The sequence below is a fragment of the Pleurodeles waltl genome, chromosome 1_2 (assembly GCF_031143425.1).
Source record: "Pleurodeles waltl isolate 20211129_DDA chromosome 1_2, aPleWal1.hap1.20221129, whole genome shotgun sequence".
Lineage (NCBI taxonomy): Eukaryota > Metazoa > Chordata > Amphibia > Caudata > Salamandridae > Pleurodeles > Pleurodeles waltl.
Genome location: NC_090437.1, coordinates 838,771,807 through 838,791,019, shown reverse-complemented (window position 1 = coordinate 838,791,019; position 19,213 = coordinate 838,771,807).

Genomic DNA, 19,213 nt, shown 5'->3' with positions numbered 1-19,213 from the left:
TGAGGAGTTGCACAGCGGTTCCGGACCACCTACCGCAATGGCGCACAACGTCAGCGGAATTACCTCACTTCCACCTGTCTCACCACATAGGATAGGCGGATGCCATTTCAGGGGTGGGGGGCTGGCCTTGGGTAATGACTGCGTTACAGTTCAAAATTGGACATGCAGGACAAATACCACTTATACGTAAAAATTTAACATCATGCATTTTACTGTTGTGGCTACGATGTACAGTTTGTTACCGGCTCCTCACTTTTTTGCCCCATAGATTGCTACCGCTGCAGATGAATAGGAGATGGAGACATATCCCCGTGTACAGACCCCTGGTGGACTTGGCAACAATGGAGGACAGACACATCATCCTCAGCTATAGACTTGACAGGGCCACAATCACAGAGTTCTGTGCACAATTGGAGCCAGACCTAATATCTGCTATCCGTCACCCCACTGGGATCCCTCCTCTTGTGCAAGTCCTATCTGTGCTCCATTTCCTGGCAACTGGTTCTTTCCAAGTGACAGTGGGCTTGGCACCAGGAATGTCACAGCCAATGTTTTCAATAGTGCCCACCAGAGTGTTGTCTGCCCTGATTAAACACATGTGCAGCTACATTGTTATACCCCAGGTGGAGGATTTAGCCACAATGGAAGCTGACTTCTATGCAATAGGACATATCCCCAACATCATTGGGGCAATTGATGGTACACATATTGCATTTGCACCCCGTCAAAATGAACCGGTGTTCAGAAATCGAAAGAGTTTTCACTCAATGAATGTCCAGATGGTGTGCTTGGTGGACCAATGCATCTCCCATGTCAATGATAAGTATCCTGGGTCAGTGCATGATGCCTTTATCCTGAGGAATAGCAGCATCCCAAAAGTGATGGCCCAACTACAGAGGCACAGGGTGTGGCTAATAGGTGAGCCCCGGTTCCCACCAAGTGTATGTTGGGTTATGGTTATGATGTTGGCCATATGGGATAGTGTGTGGCTAAATGTTGTCCCTTGATATTTTCAGGTGACTCTGGTTACCCAAGCCTGTCATGGCTACTGACCCCTGTGAGGAATCCCAGGACAAGGGCAGAAAAATGTTACAATGAGGCACACGTGCGAACAAGAAGGATTATCGAACGTACCTATGGCCTCCTGAAGGCTAGGTTCAGGTACCTCCATCTAACTGAGGGTTCCCTGTGCTACTCACCCAAGAAGGTCTGCCAGATAATCGTAGCATGCTGCATGTTGCACAACCTGGCCCTCAGATGCCATGCGCCTTTTCTGCAGGAGGAGGCTGGAGATGGTAATTTGTCAGCAGTGGACCCTGTGGACAGTGGGGATGAGGAGGCAGAGGATGAGGAGGAGGACAACGGAACTGCAGTGATTAGACAATACTCCTAATGACACACAGGTAGGAAAGTGTTACTTCATATTTCATTGTCAATTTATGGTTTATCTTTGTCACTGGCATGCTGTTATTTCCCACGTCTATGCCCACTCACTGTAGCCTTTGGCAACTCATTTTGCAGATGTTGGTGCCCCACTATCGCTCCTGGTGTGATCACTCCAGCCAACTACAGGTCTTTCCTATTTGAACATTACTGTACAGTTGAATTGAAATGTTTGAACCTGGTTAAGCGAATGCATACTAAAATAAGTTTAACATACTAAATTCTTGTAATTTTTTCAAAGTGTGTTTATTTAAGTGCTAAGAAGTAGAGAGGCAAGTGCAAGGGGATGGGGTGATGATGAAGAAATGTCCAGGGTATTGTTCCAGTCTAATGGTAGCACAGGTGCATTGTCCAAGGGGACATAGGAAGGGGAGCAATGGCAGTCTCATTTCCCGGCGGGGGTCTTGGCAATAGTCTCTGGCTTCTGCCTGGATTGTAGGGAACATTTGCGGGGTGGTTCTCCTTCTGCAGGGGGAGGGTTGCTAGTGAACTGTTGGTCCTGTGGCAGGGCCTCCTGTCCACTAGTGGCAGCGGAGGTGGAAGGCAGTTCAGATGTCTGGCGAGTGGTAGGGGCCCGCTGTTGTAAGACTGCCTCCCTCATGATGTTGGCCATGTCTGCCAGCACCCTTGCATTAGAGACCAGGGTGGTGTTAATGGCCTGCAAGTCCTCCATGATCCCCTGGTACTGTCCCTCCTGCAGCTGCCTGTTCTCTTGCACGTTGGCCAGGATCTGGCCCATCATATCCTGGGAATGTTGGTATGCTCCCAGGATCTTAAAGAGTGCCTCCTGGAGAGTCAATTCCCAGGGGCTGTCCTCCCCCTGGCACAGATCAGTCCTCCCAGTGTCCCTGGTGGCCTGTGCCTCTGTCCCCTGAACTGTGTGCCCACTGCCACTGACCCCGGGTCCCTGATTGTCTTGGGTATGAGGGTTGCCCTGGGGTCCCTGTAGAGGTGGACGCACCTCTGATTGATGTGTCCTGGGGACAGAGGTGTGGGTATGCTGGGTGGGTGCTGTGGTGGTGTTTCCTGATGGGGGAGGCTCTGTGGTGGTGTGTGAGTATGCCTGGGTCCAGAGGTCCCTGATTGGCCTGGTTGATCATGCAGATCCAGGTGACCAGAGATGCTGTCATCACTGTGGGTCTCTTCTGTTAGGGGACTGGATAGTGCTGGCACCTCTTTGCTGCTGGCATTGGCTGGGGTACCTGTGGGGATGTAAATACAGTGTTATTGTTTCTGTGTGTGACATATTGTGCATCGGTGGGTTGCCGTGTTTGGTTGTATTTGCCCTGGCAGCTTTCACTTGTGTAAGTTGGTATGTGGTGGGCCAGATGATTCTCTCTAGTGTGCATGCTTTAGTGATAGGTGTCCATGTAGGGCTGTGAGTGGTGTCCATGCAATGGTATGGCATGCAGGGCGTGGCATTGGGATGAGTGAATATGTGATGGGTGGGTGTGTGGGAGTGAGGGTAGGGTATGTCATGGCATGCAGGTAGGGGGTTGATAGTAGTAAAGAGTTAACTTACCAGAGTCCAGTCCACCTGCTACTCCGGCCAGGCCCTCAGGATGCATGATTGCCAAGACTTGCTCTTCCCATGTTGTTAGTTGTGGGGGAGGATGTGGGGGTCCACCATCAGTGCTCTGTACAGCTATTTGGTGTCTTGCTGCCACATAACACACTTTCCCCGTAGGTCATTCCACCTCTTCCTGATGTCATCCCTTCTTCTGGGGTGCTGTCCCACAGCTTTGACCCTGTCCACGATTCTCCGCCATAGCTCCATCTTCCTTGCAATGGATGTCTGCTGCACGTGTGATCTGAATAGTGTTACTCTACCCGGATTATTTCCTCCACCATGACCCTTAGCTCCTCCTTTAGAGAACCTGGGGTGCCTTTGTGGTGCCATGGGTGTAGCGTGAGTGGTGTGGGTGAGGGTGTGTGGGTGATGTGTTGGGGTGTGTGATGTAAGGTGCGTGGATGGTGTATAGGTGAAGTGGTGTGTAGCTGTGGTCTTGTCTGTGGACTTGCTATCTCTTTTGTGGCACTTGTTTGTATTAGAAAAGGGTTGTGGGTAGTATGGGTGTGTGTTGTATAGTGGTGTGGTGTGTGTATGGGTGTCAGGTGTGTGTAGTTTAAATTGTCCAATGTAGTGTTGTTTTGTATGTGTGTGTGTGTATTTTGAGCGCAGCGGTAAGTACTGCCAATGGTTTAGCGCCATTGAATGTCCGCTGCGGTGATTCGTGGGTCATAATGCTGTGGGCCTAGTTCTGTTGGCGTAACGGTGTGGGTATTGCTACCGCCAATTTATCACTGACCTGTGGCTTGCGGACTTGTGCGTGTGGCTGTATAGTGACGGATTACTATGTGTGTGTCATAATATGGGTAGCGGTAATCCGCTGCAGCAGTGGTATGTTGGCGGCAGTCATCATGGCGGTAAGCGGGACTTACCGCCAATGTCATAATGAGGGCCTATATGCCAATAAATGCCCACCTCTTCCAAAGAGGGAGGAAGGGATGTAAGAATGGCACTGGGAAGAGTAAAGCCCTCATCATAAGTGAACATTCTCTGGATTCTCCCCATCTTTATAGATTCTGATAATATGGGTACTGGTAACTTTACGGGGTGGAAAACACAGACTATTATTAAATGGATAATCAGGGTCGACAAAGAATTGAGGAATTATCAGGTTTATTGGTAACTCCACAGCTGGTTACCCCTGGTAATTCCTTATTTTTCCCCACACTTTCACAAAGAGATTTTCACTCTTTTGAACAGTCAAAATCTCTGCATGTATGTAAAAAATATAAAATTACAATGTTACCAGACCCATTAGAGTTAAGAGGCTACTTCTAATAATGTCCTAAAAGTCAATGTAATGTATAGGTATTAAAGGCATTACCGTTGCATTTATTTTCCTCGCTCCACTACTATACTTTGTGGACATCGTAAAGAAATGAGTTCAGAATGGATGTGAATAAAATAAAGGTTTATTTCTTCAGTAAAAGTTTACATACAGCCCCTTGGCAGTAAAAGTTCATACTCCTTTCTTTTCCTCTCTTCTCCTATTCCCATCTACCCACTATTCTAGATTCATGTGACCCCAGGAACTGGCTGCCTGTTTGTTTCATAAACAACAGAACATAGCAGACATGCCAAGAAGTAAGGAGGTCAGTGTTTTAAGACAAACGTGTTAGATAGCAACAGAGCCTAGCCCAGAGTACTCAAATCCGAGAACTAAGAACCTGGAGAATGTGTTTGGAAATAAACATCATATAGTAGTCCAGTGATTCATTACACAAGCATCAGTAATTGAGAAGTCCCAAATCACCACGGAAGAGGCACATATATCCCTAGTTGAATCACATAGGACTAAAACAAAAAGAGGGAACCCAGGCTGCTCCTAGGCCAGATAAATTGCAATTCAAACCTAATAGCTCAGAGTAGTGACTGGGAGCTTATGGCTCTTGTGTCCCTGTCCAAAAGGAACAAAGAGTGCATCAGAATGCCAACATTGAGTAGCACACTGAAAATAGAACCAGACTTCTCGCCCACATCTAGAGAATGTAGTTGCCAACTCATTGGCCAATGTGAGTAAAGAAAACCTATACGCAAAAACTATGCCCTGTTAAAGAGTAAGTCAAATAGAATTTTCAGACAGACCTCAGGAGAGATTATGATAGGTAGAGATTCACACAACCAGAAACTTTGAAAGAAATGAAAGAAATGAATCCAAAGAAAAAATATCTCTATGCACATCTTAGTCTGGAAGACACCAAACACACAATCTTATCAGACATAACCTTAAAAGAAGCACCTTACAAAGGCTCAAAATGACTATTTTTCAGGGCCTTAATAAGACAATGAATAGAAGAGGGAAACAGGAATTCTAGCTAGCTCAAACCTTTTAAAGGTTCCATGTCCCAAAAAACAGAGGGCATGGATGGCAGACAAACTGTGCCTATCTTAATTTCCTCCCTCAGTAAATCATGGTGGCCTACAGAATGTTAACCAGAATGGATTAGAATGCTAATGTGAATTAAGGCAACTGTGAAAAGTATTTGGTTACGATATGAGTGCATTTTATAATGCTTATGTACTAATATGAGTAAAAGAATGAAAATATGGCAAGGCTGTAGAAATGGCCTGAGCAGAAATCCTAGCATGAGAACCATTTGTGGTATTAGGGTGTAGAACGCATTTGAATTTAAAGGTGAGTTTAAGGTTTTATTGCACTCAGTTCTATGCCCCTGGAAGTACCAATGTATTATTGAATTTTATGGCAAGACCGGAGGCTCATATTATGCTTCTCTAACTTGCTTTATTCACAATAGCAGCAGTCAAAAAACTACAATTCCCATGAGGCTATGGGTAACAGAAAGCCAATGGGAATAAAAAACGTATTGTGCAAAACACCAATAGGAACTAGGAACATAGTATCATCACCATACTCACCATAGTATAATCACCATACTTGTAAAAACAGTAAACACAACACACATTAAAAATCCAACACCAATTCATAAAAATAGGAAGTATTTTTATCTTTTAAATGACACCGCAACAACAAAAGTCCTATGTTGGGAATGAGCGATATGAATTTTTAAAGATTAAATGTAACAAAAACACCCATCGCGGACACCTGGTCACGCTTTACTGAGGGAAAGTCAAAGTTTGAGGCCGACCGTGATGGAGCCCAAGTTGGATACATTGAGCAAGAGTCCTCAGTTAAAATGTTGCCTTCAGACTTAGGGCCTGATTTAGATATTGTCAGATGGGTTTCTCCACAACATAACTTCCTATGGGATTTAGATTTTGGTTTACTTTCATTGTCAAGCAAGGCTCCTTTCCAGGTCAGATTGCGATGCAACATCGTCGGCTTGCCTCAGTGCGAGGTTGCAGTCAACATCTGGAGGTCTGGTCAACAGGGAAAATCTCCCGAGCTTCAGCTGGGTAAACCTAAAATTCAGGCTGGGGCGCGGTTCAATGTTACTGGCTTGATTCTCCTTGATGGGTCGGACACCTTATAGAGCTTTTTTTTGCAAAGTTTCTCCAAACATCTCCAAACTTCTGGATCTTCTTCCAGATGTTCTTTTTTGGGGTCTTGCAGTGACCACACACCTGGCCCAAGGTTCCAGAAGCTCTGAGTTGCTCCATATGAGGTGGGACTACAATTCCCAAAACGCCACTGGATGCAGGTCAGCTGGGCTCTTCTTTTAGAGCTTGATGCAGGGGATTTTGGGTAGCTCCTTTGTACCTGTTGCTTATAGGAAGTCCACCCCAGGACCTTTGTAAGCAAGGCAAAGTCTTTTTTGTGGTGAAGCCCAGAGTGTGCAGTCTTTGTGGGTGCAGTCCTTCAAGTGTAGACCAGAGGTTCAGTCCTCCTTCTTCTGATTTTCTTCACCTAGGGATCTGAGGTGCAAGGCAGGTCTTACACATTTATGCATGTCTCTGAATTGGCAAGAAGACAGGAACCCATGTCTAATGGGGTGCAGGGTGCCTCCTTCTGTGATGACCACTTCCTATGAGTGTGACATTTTTCAATCCCAGAAAGCACTGTTGTAGTTTAGCAGCGATTAGATTAAGCAGTAGCAGAAGACATCTTGTATTTAGTAACTATTGTGAACATTTCACGGAATCCATTTTGTATTCATGGCAGCCATTTTCTCTGCCACATGCTGCCATGTGCTCACCATGTGCTCTGTCCTACCTTTCTGTTAACTACTCTTGAAAATCTGCCTAGTGACAAGTTATATTTAGCATCTCCCACTTTCGCACATGCTCAGAAAGGTCTGCAGCTGTTAGTCCTTGAAAATTGTTAGCTCCTCCTACCTGTCGACTGTGCATTTCCACATGACCTTATATGTATAGAAGTCTTGCTTTTATAATTGTACCACCTCCTTTTAGCCCCTGCGTGGGTATAAAAGGACCACGCTCTCTCAGTTCAGTGTGCTACTTCAAACATTACCAAAGGGTGCTGTTTGAACTGTAGTACCACCTCATGAGGTTAATAAACTTTGGGGGTCATTCCGACCTCGGCGGTCTTTTCAATAGACCGCCGAGGGACCGCCGTACGGAAGACCGCCAGTGCTGGCAGTCTTCCGCATGGGCCATTATGACTGTTGGCAGCGCTCCACCCGTTTCCGGACGAAGAGCCGCCAACAGCCATACTGGCGGCAGGCGGGGAAGTGGAGGTAGCTCCACCTCCACCGCCACGCCAACAGAACACCCCCCAGCGAATCACGACCTGTGATTCGCTGTGGCGGTGTTCTGTTGGCGTGGCGGGGTCGGCGGAGCTGCCCGTTCCCTCCCGGAGGATCACCAGGAACAGGTAAGGTGATCGTCTGCTAGGGAAGGGGGGTGCGGGGGTGTTGTGAGTTGTGTGCGTGCATGGGGGTGTGCGTGTGTGTATATTGAGGGGGCGTGTGAATGCGTGCATGAATGCGGGGGGTGTGTGTATGTGCATGAATGCGTGCAAGAATGCGGGGGGGTGTGTGTATGTGCATGAATGCGTGCATGAATGCAGGGGGTGTGTGTATGTGCATGAATGCGTGCATGAATGCGGGGGGGTGTGTGTATGTGCATGAATGCGTGCCTGTATGTGTGTATGTGTATATGTTGGGGATCGGGGTGGGGGACGGGGGTCCTGCAACCTTTTGGGGGTGGCAGGGGTGGTGGGGGGGGTAGGGGAGGGAGTCGGGGTGGGGGTTGGGGGTAGGGGTGACCCCTATCAGTGCCAGGGAAGGATTCCCTGGCACTGATAGTGCTTACCGCCATGGATTGCATGGCGGTCCCCAACTGCATGAAATCCATGGCGGTTAGCCGGGGTCAGGCGGGTTGGAATACCGCCGGCGGTATGTGACGACCGCCGGGCTGGAGACCCAGGTCTCCAGCCCGGCGGTCGTTACCGCCGTGGCGGTCGGAACGGTGAAGCGGCGGCTGACCATGGCGGTAACCGCCATGGTCAGAATACATGAAAAAAGACTGCCAGCCTGTTGGCGGTCTTACCGCCGCTTCACCGCCGACCGCCAGGGTCAGAATGACCCCCTTTGTCTTTTATTTCAGTTTCTGTGCCAACTTCTTCCTACATGGTCTGAGGACTTTGTGCAGAGAAGGGTGAACCCCTTGCACTAGTGGGCCTTGCTGAGGCTTACTTCAACAGCACTGTTCCCTAAAAATTAAAGATGGAGAACATTTCACCTGGATGTGCAGGTCTGTCTAAGCCCACCCATTGGTGTGGCTAACTTTCCTTCACACTCTCCTTCCAGCCCACTCTCCTAATCTAATTACTGGGGCTCCCCTCGGGCTGGGGTCCAGGAAATGGAGGTGGGGGGGGGGTCTGATTTCTGTCTCAAATGCCTTTCTCTCCTTTGAGGACCAGTTTTGCACCCAGCCCCTTCCTGCTCTGCCATCTGCTGTTGCAGATCTCCACCCACCAGATGCTTCCTTTGTCTCAGCCCAGGCCACTTCACATCTCATTAAGGTAGTTTGGCTCAGTCTAACAGTGGCTGACCAATTAGAAAAGGCTACCACAGGGCTCATTTTGTTAACTTTCAAAAAGAGTTTTAAAACTCTTTATCTGTAATAGTTGTAATAAATCTAACATTGGCAAATTGTTGGATTTATTCTAACTATTAATTTGATGTCTTGAATGACATACTTAGTTCGCTCTGATCAAAAATAAGACTTTAATAATTCAAAATGAAGCCTTCAAAAGTGAGCCTATTGAGCTAATGCACTGCAAATGGGGAACAATGAAATTGCTGATTTCCCCTTAACAGTGCTTTTAAAAAAACTTTCACAATGTCCCTACTTATATTTACAATGCACCCTACCCTTGGAGCACATAAGGCAGACTTTAGCTGTGACTTATGTGTAAAAATATGGTTGTTTAAGACTTTGGAAGTACTTTTGATTCCAAAGCTGAATTTTGACAATTCTATTTCAAAAGCAGCGAGCAAGGCAGACATGACACCACAGCAGTGCACTCATGGATGTCCTAACCACACCGAGGTCTCTAAACCTACATGCCCTACCATATAATAGGGACTTACAGGTAGGTTGTCAGAGCCACATATAATTATGCATAATTAGCATATGCCTTTTGAACAGAGCATTAGCACTGGACCTGGTTAGCAGAGTCCAGGGCACAGTCAAAGTCAGTAAATATTGGATCAGTCAAAAAGTGGGGGTAAACAGAGCCAAAAGGTTAACTTTTTCCACACCCATGCTTCCACTTACAGCATTATAGCCCACCTTGGACTCCATGGGGACCACTGTGTAGGATGGCCAATGATGAAGCATGCCACATGGGTATTTGGGTGAGGGCCTTGTGATTCCCATGGACAACTCTGTCTGAAGAAAATGGAAAGGAAATCTTTTTTTTAAAAACCTGGAGCTTTTTATATGTATTTAGATCCGAAGAAAATCAAAGCAATCCTAACCCCACAATGGCTTAGAATGAACCATAGTTCAGGAGCATCATGGGCATGGCCAACTATTTTGGATGGTTCAAACTAGGACTTGCCACCTTCTCAGAGGCTTCTGAGGCCCTCACTTAGACAGACGTGCCATGGAACAGGTAAGAGCATGCCAAGGCTTTGTTCCAAGACATCAAAACAACAGTACTCCAAGATGCCAACATGGTGTACTTTTACCTGCAACAGCGGATAACACTGATCATGCATTCCAGGCCAGTGGACTTGAAAACAGTGCCGATGCAGGAAAGGGACATGGAGAATGGATGCCCATCATGCATGCAAGCAAGGACCTATCAGGAATGGATTTCAGCTATGAGTAGAGATAGTGGGAGGCATTGGCCATCCGTTCAAGTTTTCACCACTTCAATCTCTGTCTGTATGGGAGGCAATTTTGTGTGATCACTGATCACAACCTGCTGTTCTTGCTGTTCACAGGAGTCTCCAGGTACCTGCTGCCAAAGATAGAAAGACGGGCAGTATAGCTGCAGTTTTACCATTTTGAGGTGGCCTATCAACCTCGCCTATTACCTGTCTCAGTACCCCATGCCAGAAGAAGACAATAAAATTTTGGAGGTGGCAGTTTGTGATGCATTAAGCAGAAGCCTTTCTCAGTGAGCATATTCTAAAACAATGACACAAAGCCATGATGGGAGATAACAGCCTCCAGAAGGCACCAGGGCAAGGAAATAGACAGTGGGAATGGTTCCATGATACAGCAAAGACATAGAATCAGAGAGAGAAGCTTTTAATGACCCAGACTGGGAAATTCTGATAAAAACTCAACAGCATACCAAGTGTTTGGTGCTGCGAGTAGTAATAAAGCAGATGCTGTTGTTTCACATAGTGAAATTGGTACAACAAGGACATCAGGGGGTGAAGATCAAAGCAAGACTAAGAGCTAAGGTATGTTTCCCATGAATGGATGACCTGGTAGAGGAGAAGGTGATTCTGTGCAAACAATGCCAAGTCACATAGGGAGCAGAAACACAGCCCCAGTCATGATGAAAGGGCTCTGCTTGTACTCCTAAACACACTTGATCATGAATTTAAGGAGTTTTCTGATGGCCAAATAACAGTACTGATCATGGATAGCTATTCCAAAAAGCCTGTGGTGAAACTCGCATCCTCCTCCACACTCCAGAGGGTACAACCCAACCTCGAGAAAGCGTTCCCCATGTTTGGGCTGCCCTTGAAATTCAAGACCTACACTTGGCACCTCTTCTAAGGATCAGAATTTGCTGATTATCACAGTACCCTGGGAGTCTGCCAAAGGAGGGTCACCCCTCAATAGCCCCAGGCCAACTGTAAGGTCGAATGCTTCATGTGCATGCTTAGCAAGGCATTTGGATAGCAGTAGCCCAAAGCAACACATTTGAATGGAGCCTAGATCAATTCTTGAGGGTTTCCCGCCACAACTCACACATCACAATGTCATTCTCCTATATTGAGCTGCTGTTTCAGCAGCTGTTGTGAGACAACATCCCAGTCAAGCCTTAGTGGGAACCCACAGAGATGTACTTGGCTCAAACCCAGCTCAAATGAAAAGTTACAAGCAGCAAGGGTAGTCAAGCTTGCCGAGATAAGTCACCATCTATATCATATCACCTGCTTGGGCCAGGAGTACACTTCAGCTCCACCAGCCTGCCTCCGTGCCCCTGACCCCGCCGTTGCTGTATTTAAAGAAGTTCTAGGCCCTCCACTACCCTCAGGCACCTGCCTGCGCCTCATCCCTGGTGCCTAGTGGTAGGCGTGTCTGATATTTCATATTTCATTCAGCAGTTTGTATTTCGTTTTCTGTATTTTAGTATTCATTTTTAAAATAGTTTTTTATCTGGACTGTGCCCTTTTTGTGCCCCGCTTTGCTTTTGCGCTCCTATTGTGCCCGTTTTCTTTCCGGCTCTCGCCGGTTCCTGTTAACCCAGCTGCTGCGTCCCCTGGGGCCCTGCCACCTTCGCGCCCCCATTGGACACTCCCTCCCGCCTCACACCTGCTCCTCCCTCCCACCTCCCTTCTTAATGGCGGACGCTGTGCGGCCACGCCAGAGGCAAGCCCGTCTGCGCCGTCCACGCTTGGACCGTGCCCAGTGCCCGTACCCCTGGTCCTCGCTCCTCTGACCCCCCGAAGTACCACTACTCCTCCAGTGAACTCCTTGCTCTCAACCCAGGCCTGCACCCAGGCCAACCCCATACACACACATGGACCTTTCTCATGCCACTCTTGCCACATCTCCTGCACTCACACTAACACCAGCAACACCAACAAGCACGCAACCACCTCAACTGCATCCTCCTTAACACCCGCTCCATCCACAAACACGCCATCGAACTTTGGACCTACTCACCACAAACTCCCCTGACATCGCCTTCCTCACTGAAACATGGATGAACCACTCATCAGAACCCAACATCGCCATAGCCATGCCAGAGAGTTACAAAATCCCCGTAGAGACCGCACCACCAAACCAAGAGGAGGCATCGCCATAATACACAAAAACTCCATCAAAATCTCCACCAACACCAAGGACTCCCTAGACAATGCAGAACACCTACACTTTCAAATACACATAAACGCTAACACCACCCTTAGAGGAACCCTCATCTACAGACCACCAGGACCCCGCCCCTCATTCTGTGACACCATCGCCGATACCATCAGCTCCAACGCCTTCTCCTCCACAGACTACATACTCCTTGGTGACCTCAACTTTCACCTGGAAAGTACCCACAACTGCAACACCACAGCCCTGCTGGACAACCTCACAAACCTCGGCCTCAAGCAACTGGTCACATCACCCACCCACTCTGCAGGACACACGCTAGATGCCATCTTCACCTCCAGCAACCACATCATCTTCACTCACACCACCGAACTCCACTGGACTGACCACCACTGCGTCCACTTCTCTTTCATGAAACCCAACACCCACCACCAACAACTTACCACACCCTTCCGCAAGTGGAACAAGATCTCCAAGGAACACCTGATCTCCAACCTCTCACAAACTCTACCGCCCATCACCAACGACCCCAACACCGCCGCCCACAACCTCACATGATGGCTAGAAACCTGCGCAGACTCCCTCACCCCATTGAAAACAAACAACAACACCCGCACCACCAAGACCGCCCCCTGGTTCACCACAGAACTTCAATCCTCTAAACAAGAATGCCAAAAAACTGAGAAAGCCTGGCGCCAAGAACCCTCAAAGAGCAACTTCTCAGCTCTCAAAACAGCCATGCGCAAACACCACCAACTTATCCGGACCACCAAACAATCATTCTACAAAGAACGCATAGACAACAACACACACAACAGCAAGTAACTCTTTGCCATCATCAATGAACTCAACAAACCCAAATCTTGCACCATCGACCCCCCACACTCCCAAGACCTCTGCAACTCCCTCTCCAACTACTTGCACCACAAAATTGCAGACATACACTACAGCTTCACAACGCCCTCATCATCAACACCCACCACCACCACCACCGACACAACCAACACCACAACACCCTACCGCACCAACTGACTAAACACCTGGACCCCCACCAACGATGAAGAAATCATCAAAACCATGAACTCCATACACTTGGGCTCCCAAACAGACCCATGCCCCAACACATTTTCAACAAGGCCAGCCAAATCATCGCTCCCAGCTCCATTCCGCCATCAACAGCTCCTTCGACACCGCAACCTTCCCAGACATTTGGAAGCACGCCAATGTTAACGCTCTTCTCAAAAAACCCAAAGGAGACCTGGAAGACCTCACAAACTACCGTCCCATTTCTCTTTTCCCCTTTCCCGCAAAGGTTGCCGAGAAGATAGTCAACGCACAACTATCTCACTTCCTTGAAGAAAACAACATACTCAACACCTCCCAATCTGGATTCCGCAAGAACCACAGTACTGACACCACCCTCATGGCCTGCACAGATGACATCAGGACCAGAGTGGACAAGGGCGAGACCGTCACCCTCATCCTCCTAGACCTCTCTGCAGCTTTTGACACCAAATCCTTCTTGCATGCCTGTTCAACGCCGGAATTCGCCACAAGGCCCTGGACTGGCTCACCTCCTTCCTCTCCGAAAGAACCCAAAGTGTTTGCCTCCCTCCTTTCCGGTCTACAACCACCAAGATCATCTATGGGGTCCCCCAAGGATCCTCCCTCAGCCCCACCCTCTTCAACATCTACATGGCTCCTCTCACCAACATCCTCCGGCCCCATGGCATCACCATAATTTCTTACGATGACGACACCCAGCTCATCATCTCCCTCGCCAAGAACTCAGCCACCGCCAAGATTAACCTGCACGCTAGACTCCTCGACACCGCTAATTGGATGACAACAAGCCACCTTGAATTGAACTCAAACAAAACAGAGATCATCATCTTCGGCCCCAACAAAACAGCATGGAATGACTCCTGGTGGCCACCACCTTCGGACCACCCCCAGCACCCACCACCCACGCACACAACCTTGGCATCATACTGGACTCATCCCTCCCCATGACCCAGCAAATCAACGCCATATCATCCTCCTGTTTCAACAACCTTCACAAGACTTTCAAATGGATACCCCTAGAAACAAGAAGAACAGTTACCCATGCCCTCATCATCAGCAGACTGGACTACGGCAACGCCCTCTACGCTGGGACCACAGCCAAACTTTAAAGAAAACTCCAGAGAATCCAGAACGCAGACGCATGACTCATCCTCAACCTCCCTCGCCACGAACACATATCCATCCACCTCAGATCCCTACACTGGTTGCCCATCAACAAAAGGATCATTATCAAAGTCCTCGTCCACGCTCACAAGGCCCTCATGACACCAGACCGGCCTACCTGAAAGAACAAGTAAATTTCCACATACCTACGTGCCAGCTCCGCTCCGCCAACCTCGCCCTCGCCACAGTCCCCCGCATCTAACGCACCACCTTCGGTGGCAGATCCTTCTCCCACCTTGCCGCCAAGACCAGGAACTCCCTCCCCACAAACCTACGCAAGACCCAAGACCTACTAACATTTCGACAGCACCTAAAAACATGGCTTTTCGAGCAGTAACCGGCCACTACCCCCCCCCCCCCCCCCCAGTGCCTTGAGACCCTTCCGGGTGAGTAGTGCACTTAAGAAATTACTTGATTGATTGGTTGGGCAATCATGTAGTAATTATTTACAGACACCTGGGATGGAAATTCAGAGCACTGTTTGACAAGTAACCAAAGACTGTAACGAGAATCAAGAGTGCCATGGTCATTGCAAGGAGAGAAGGAGCAGAAGTGGTCACGTGAAATGTGTCCTAGTTCAAGAATGTCAAGGGGCCCTCCTGGCTGAGTGCTAAGCCAGCAGGGAGAGTTAAGAAATGGACCCTGAGCCTTTGGCGCCTGGCAACACCAGACAACCCATCCTAACACAGGATGGCTCCCCATGTCATGAGCCAACTCCACTATCAGGAGGAATGGCAGGGAAAACACATGGACAGACAGCAGCTGGAGATAATTGCTGGGCCTTTCAACATTGAAGTAATGTATATCACCTGCGATCCAACCTGGCTTGGAATATGCCCCATCACAACTCTGTCTGTGCCATCAATGGGGTGGAGGTCCTGAAGGGAGTGAGCCATTGGAGTCATCGACCAACATGGGAAGGGATGTAGTGGACCACCTGGCCACTACCAACAAACCCTAACGTAGATCACAATAACCAGGTTGGGCATGGCCAAGGAGATAAATAAAAGAAAAGTGAACCGCTCATGGTTAAATTCAGAGTGTATGACTCATTATTGAGCATAGAGTGAGAGGTGCTGCCAGCTTGGGAACGAGCAAAGGCAGTAAGCATCACAATTATATACATATATCCTTAAATCTACTTAAGTCCTGCCCACTTTATTATCCTAAAAACTAAAAAAAATGTACTTCTATAAAATTAATTGATATATAAAATTTGTTATAGCTAATGTATTTAAAGAATATAACAATTAAACACAATTAACCAATTACCAGTTATAATTATTAACTATTATTTAAAACATATCTATTGAATAATGTAAATATAACATAATTTATGTATTGAAAATACTTAAAATGTATAAAATTAATACCGTTTTAAAACATAACTACAATATCTATAAAATAAAATACTTAAAACCCTAATCCGCTACAAACCCAACAGCCCACAAAAAAGATCAAATACTGCTTGAAAACTATACATAATATGAAATAAATAAAAAAATACAAATTAAAAATACTTAAAAAACGAAATCATAAAAACTGAATTATTTTAATCAACTAATTATAACATTTTAGGAATTTACCTGTTCCTCTACAAAACTACCCATCAATGAATAAAGGAAATTTAAATTCTTTAAAGATATTACCAAAACAAAAAGCAAATCAACGCTAATAAAAACACATCACAAATATTTAAGATTAAAATAATAAGGAATAACACAAACAATAATACAAATATCAAAATAATAAAAAACAGTATTATACGCAACTACATAAAAAATGATAGTAAACACTTAAAAAGAGTCATTTTTACCTGCATTATTCTGTTCCATGATATTGTTGACAGCACAAACTTTTTGACATAATTTTAGTGTCCCACAATATTTTTGAAACAATGGTAAGACTGTGCGCGCTGCCCATACCTGTCCTATCACTTCTGTGCAGAGATCTTTGCACGAATGTACACAGAAATATACGTTTTTGTAATAAATGTAACAAAAACAATGAGAAGTTGTTGGAAAATGACAGATGATGTGTGCCAATTGTTTACTTAGTGCAACGATATTTTGTTCTTGCTTGACATTAAAATGTGTCAGAACGTGATCAATTGCTGTTAATATCTCGTGCTTTATTACTTCATAAAGACTGCTGTTTGACCGCTAGAATGGGAGCACATTATTGCTGCTTATGCATTTCTCTATTTGAGTCTCTTCTTTAGCACAGGGACTATCAAAGATGTCCGGTTGTCCCTGCCCCTGTAGTAGCTGGATGTATATATTCAGTGGTCCTAGCCTATGGATAGCATTTGTACCCTGCAAAAACAAGCAAGAAGAATCAGGAAGTACCAGGAAACAGACCTGATCCCAGCGCATCTCCTAGGCAAATAAATAAAAAGGAAGCATCAGAGCAGAGTCCGTGTTCCAAATGCATCTGTTCAACTACTGATGACATATCCATTATAAAAATGATTGGGTCATTCAGTTTCTTCCCTCTTTGCTCGAGAAGAGAAGTGGATGGATGTTGGCTGGTTTCACATCTCTGATCTCTGCTGAGCTTAGATACCATCTGTGCATGGATGTCAATTAGGGGTCGCAACTGTGATCCCTGGCTTGTCCTTTGCTACCCCTGGCATTTCCCTTGGATCCCTGACTTACAGGGCTCGCTGTGTGATATTTAATTTAGGAAAAAGAAAAACAAGAATTTCACTATAATGCGGTTTGCTTGTCTTGAAAGCACTGAACATAGCTACAGCTACTGACACTTTTATAACGTTAGTTTTTGGTTTTGTTTTCAGCCAGTGTTAATTCCTTAAATGCAGTGTTGCAAAAAGAAATATACTGAGAGGTCATGGGTTCAGTGAAGAAACAGTTATTTGTTGTCTGGCATAGAGATGGGTGTCTCAGTGTTTGTGTGTGTATATCTAGAAAAAAATGTGTCTTCATGGGCCCAGTGCTCCCAGCCCATGGAGGTGTGTATGCCTAAATGTGAAGAGAGCTGAACAAAGCTCAAATAGCTTTAAGAGTTGCATGGCCAGGCTAGCACTGCAGTTATGAGCAATAGCAAGGAGATCAATCAAAGCACTATGGGCCTCATTACGAATTTGGCACTCTGTGCACTGTCATTGCCATGGTGGCAGTCCGACCACCACTGGCTTGGTGGTCGGACCACTGTATTACGATCCTGGGGGGCCTATGGAGCAAAGACTGCTGCGGTCCCTCGGGCACCGCCAGACAGCACAGACCACCTCATTGATGAGGCAAGACAAACAAGCCAGCGGAGCCAATGTTTCTGTCAGACACAATGTGACTGTGGCAGTCCAGCCACCATGCCCCAGCAGCTGGAAATGGAGAGTATAAAGGAAAGATTTCACCTACAGGCAGTGATACACATCTTGTGCCACCATGGAGCCAGTCACACATGTCCTGCCGCTGCTGCTACTCATCAATAGAGCACAGAATCCACGCTACAGTGAACGCAACTGATGGTAAGTACGCACACCTACATGTGCCATCAACCTTAACAACAGATTGTTAGTAAATGCCCCCTTTGGGCAGGCCACTCAGATTGCACTGCCACACTACACAAAACAACACACCTGCACGTCCTAAGCACAGGGACTGTGAAGTGTATACAACATTGTGTCACACAACAGCAACACTAAAGCAACATCACATTTACCAATACAACTGACACCCTCAAACATGCCAGTGACTGTTGTCAGATTCAACACACATATGTATGGATGTGTTATAGAATACAAACATCGCTCCCATTAAACATCCCTGTAACAAACCCACACATAACGCACATTGCAATACAATGGAAGGACAATGGGATGCACAATAGTCAAAGCAACAAATATCCAAAGCTCACTATGCAAATAACACCTGCACGATAGATGGGGGCATCAGTAGCACTCAGGGAAGGATGCTGTCCTGGGACACATTACACTGTGCGCACACCCCCTAACACAACATTTGCACTGGATCTGGTCCTTCAGGTATCTCAGGGACAAACACTACTAAAGCCAAGTGACATGTCTATCTGCATAATCTGAAGCAAGTCAAGAAAGTACAAACAACAGCAACACCATGGGCCATACATGTAGATAAAGTAGCTGCCAGGTACACACAGCTAATTGAACACATGCACAGCCAAATGCAAAGGAAGCTAGCACACTTGAACACCCTCCATGTCTAACACCATAAAGGCAGCATATAGGCAGGCACCGCAGGGTTTATCCTTTAGGGGTGGATTTGGGATGGGTGGGTTTGGGTTTGGGAGCAGTGGACTATTTCTTAGGAGGGGTGGGCTTCTTGGAGGCAGGGGTATCGGTGCTTGCAGGGGGTATGTATGACAGGGGAGGACTTGAATGTGGAAGGGATGGGATGTGGGTGGGGCTCTTGGGATTGGGAGGGGATTTGGAGGTAACCGGGAAAAGGGCAAGGTCGAAAAGGAAACTCTCTTTTGGAACACAGGGACGGTCATCAGAAAGGGTTGGGGATTTAGAGGTTGAGGGAGTGGCTGTCTTGTGTGTGGGTGTAGATGTCTTGGGTGTGTGTGTGTGTG